Genomic DNA, 3,636 nt, shown 5'->3' with positions numbered 1-3,636 from the left:
GTAAATAATAGATTACGACATTGGTAGGAGTTAAATGAATTTCCAAAAGTGAGGATAAAATGCTTTAACTTATTTTTCACTGAAAACCAAAAAGAGCCATCACAGGTGGTATAGTAGGATCATAAGTAGATCAATTCTCATCTTCCTTAGGAACTGCCACACTGATTTCCATAGTGGCTGAACAAGTTTGCACTTCCACAGGAAATACAGAACTGTTCTCCTTAATCTGCATCCTACATTTAATGAGGGCCCATTTATTAATCGTTGACCCTAATGCCTGCACTAATGGTGTTCTGTTAGGAAATTCTTCTCCTGAATCAATGAGTTCAAGACCATTTCCCACTTTCTCCTCTACCATGTTCAATGTATTTGTTTTTGTGTTGTAGTATTTGATTCATTTGGAGTTGACTTGAGACAGTGTGATATATGTGGATCTATTCAGATTCTTCAGTATTGATCCCTCAATTTTGAGAAGCACTATTTGTTTAATATATTGTCTTTATTCCATTTCTGACTTCCTTATCTAAAAGACAAAAAAGGTGTACAGATTTATATCTGGATCCTCAATTTGATACCATTGATCTACAGGTCTGTTTTGTGCCACTATTGTGCTTATTAATTACTATAGCTCTGTGGTACAACTTGAAATCAGGAATGGTGATAAATAGAACAGATTTTTGTTGTTTAGGATTGTTTTAGCTAACCTGACTTTTTAAAATTAATTTTTATTTAAATTAAAAACAATCTTATTTTGCATACCAATCCTAGTTCCAACTCCCCCCTGTCTTCCCATTCCCCCATCAACTCCTACTCCAACCCCATCCACTCTTCAGGGAGGATGAGGCCTTTGATGGGCAATCATCAAAGTCTGTCACATTATTTGAGACAATATCTAGGTTGAGAGAGTATCCCTCCATAGGGAATATGCTCTCAAAGCCCAGTCATGAACTGGGGTAAATACTGGTTTCACAGCCAGAGGCCCCATAGACTTTGAGAACAAAGAAAGAGATACCTTAAGAGAGGAAGTCATTAACAAGACTTAACAAGAAATCTAGTACTAGGGAAATCTCCAGGAATCCACAAGAATGTCCCCAACTAAGAATCTAAGTGCCACACCAAATTCAGTAGATTCTTTGTGGCAAGTTCCATAGACTGAGGCAATAACTTCAAAAGAAGGAGGTCTCCTGGAAATGGTTGTGGAACTCTCAACTACCAAAAAAATATTGGGCTGTGATTCTTGTGGCAATTTATGTTTGTTCTTCTATTCCCTTTTTTCACATTAATTAAATGGTCCTTGGGGTAGAGCGATGGCTCAGAGGTTAAGAGCACTGGCTGCTCTTCCAGAGGTTCTGAGTTCAATTCCCAGAAACCACATGGTGGCTCACAACCATCTGTAATGAAATCTGGTGCCCTCTTCTGGCCTGCAGGGAGACATGCAGACAGAACATTGTATACATAATAAATAAAAAAATTAAAAAATGTTCCTAAAAGCCTATGCAGATATATTAAACAAAAGAAAGAGATAAGAAAACATCCCCTGAGATGGGGTCACTAGCCATGACCTCATCTCTGGAAAAACCAGTGCTTTCCAAATCATTCACATCACTTTCATAAGTACAAATAGCAAAAATTTTCCCAACAATAAAATTTTTATGGCTGTACATGCGTCATTGAGAGTGGGCTTATCTGTATGGTAATGAAAGCTTTTAATAAGAAAGAACTAAAATAGTTAAAAATGGCTCAATATTTCAAAAACTCACAAGAACTAGGTAATAGATGCTAAACAATAACTGACCATAAAATTTATTAATTTGATTCAGAAATATGTGGTTAACCCTGGAGGATTTTATATTTGGGATTTTGTGTTACTGTGCAAAGTAACAATAATATCATATGTTTGGGTTTGCTTAACAAAAACATTCCCTGAGAAAAATATTCCTATAAAAAAGCCTTGTTTGAGAACTAGAAAATACACTCAGATTCGAACTGTCTCTGTGTTTGTTTCTGTTTGATACCACCAAATCCTTACACACCTAGTTTTTGAGGATCCCCGAATCCCAGGGAACTCTATACCTCACTGTGGTGGTCCATGGCACTAAGTAACAGTGGAGAGGCTACCTTAAATGCCCTTCCCCTGTAATGAGATTAATAACTACCTTAAATGCCATCCTAGAGCCTTCATCTAGTAGCTGATGGAAGCAGAAGCAGAGATTCACAGATAAGCACTGAACTGAACTCCTGGAATCCAGTTGTAGAGAGGGAGTAGTGATGAACAAAGGGGTGAAGACCATGCTGGGGGAACCACAGAAACAGCTGACGTGAGCAAGTAGGAGCTCACAGACCCCAGTCTGACAGTTGGGGAACCAGCATAAGATTGAACCAGGTCCCCTGAACGTGGATATCAGTTGAGGGGTCTGGGCACTCTATGGGGACTCTGGCAGTGGAACCTGGGTATTTTTGTGCTTTTTTTTGCATTTCCATATGGTGCTAAAATATGTCCTTTAAAGATATGTGTGTAACTATGTTAGTATTTTGATGCATGTTACATTGAATATGTACATTTCGATTGATTGGATTACTATTTTTACTATATTAATCCTACAGATCAAAGAGCATAAGAGATTAATGAAAAGTAGTTTCTTAAGAAAATTCAGAAGCCAGCCTTGACTGTCCTGTGGGGAAAGAATTCTGGCAACCTTGGCAGCTACACCATGACATCATTTCTTTGTGTAGCCCTGGTTAAGCTGGAACCAGCTCTGTAGACCAGGCTGGTCTCAAACTCAAAGATCTGCCTGCCTCTGCCTCCCAAGTGCTGGGACTAAAGAGACCCGCCTCCACCCACAGGGAGAGGTGAGTGTGGGTCTGTCTATGGCCTGCCTTCTACTTGCCCTCCTTGGAGTCTCCTGGCCTGGGGGCTGTGCACAGGAGGCTAAGCCATCCAGAATCTGGTAACATTGAAGTTGTAGTCCTGCCTCCACCCAGTAGAAGACAGAGTGTCTTAGAACCTTCTGCACTCACCATGAGAGCTGTCAGAGTATCAAACCTGCTTGCACCCACTGAAAGGAAACCTTGGATCCATACCCACTAGGAGAGGGAGAGACCCCACCTGTACACACTAGAAGAATGGAAGGGAAGGCAACAATATAAGAACACTTTCAACAACAGAAAAGCCAATATGATGCCACCAGAGTCTAGGGACTCTACACCAATAAGACCTAAACACAGATGAAACAGAAGAGAATGACGGTAAAAAAATTTTATGAAGGTGACAGAGACCCTCAAAGAGGACATGAGATAATTCCTCAAAGAAATGGAAGAAAAAAAAGCCAAAAATTCAAGAAATGGAGAAAAAGACAAACCAAAAAATGCAATAAATAAATAAATCTCTTAAAGAAAGCAAGGGAAGTCAAGAAGAAACAACCAAACAAGTGAAAGAAACAATTCAACAGTCTTAAAATGTGAAAAAGAGACAAAAATAAACACAGTAAGAGGGAATGCTGGAAATAGAAAAACTAGGTAAATCACCAGAAACTGCAAATACAACCATGACCAACAGAATGCAAGAGGTGGAAGAGAAAATCTCATGCAATGAAGATACACTAGGAGAAATAGATTCATTGACCAAAGAAAATCTTA

At 39.1% G+C, this 3,636-nt stretch overlaps 1 long non-coding RNA gene across 1 annotated transcript in view; it reads left to right on the top strand.

Annotated features, from left to right (window-relative positions):
• LOC121143525 overlaps positions 1 to 3,264 on the top strand; it is a 34,887-nt gene extending 31,623 nt beyond the window's left edge. Inside the window, exon 7 of the long non-coding RNA XR_005880758.1 lies at positions 2,605 to 3,264. This is a non-coding gene — a long non-coding RNA (uncharacterized LOC121143525). The remainder of the gene's footprint in view (positions 1 to 2,604) is intronic.
• The last annotated feature ends 372 nt before the right edge of the window (positions 3,265 to 3,636 follow it).

This window comes from Mesocricetus auratus, unplaced genomic scaffold, assembly GCF_017639785.1.
Source record: "Mesocricetus auratus isolate SY011 unplaced genomic scaffold, BCM_Maur_2.0 Super-Scaffold_100013, whole genome shotgun sequence".
Classification (NCBI taxonomy): domain Eukaryota; kingdom Metazoa; phylum Chordata; class Mammalia; order Rodentia; family Cricetidae; genus Mesocricetus; species Mesocricetus auratus.
The sequence above is the reverse complement of the archived record's forward strand: the minus strand, read 5'-3'. Positions and strand labels throughout refer to the sequence as shown.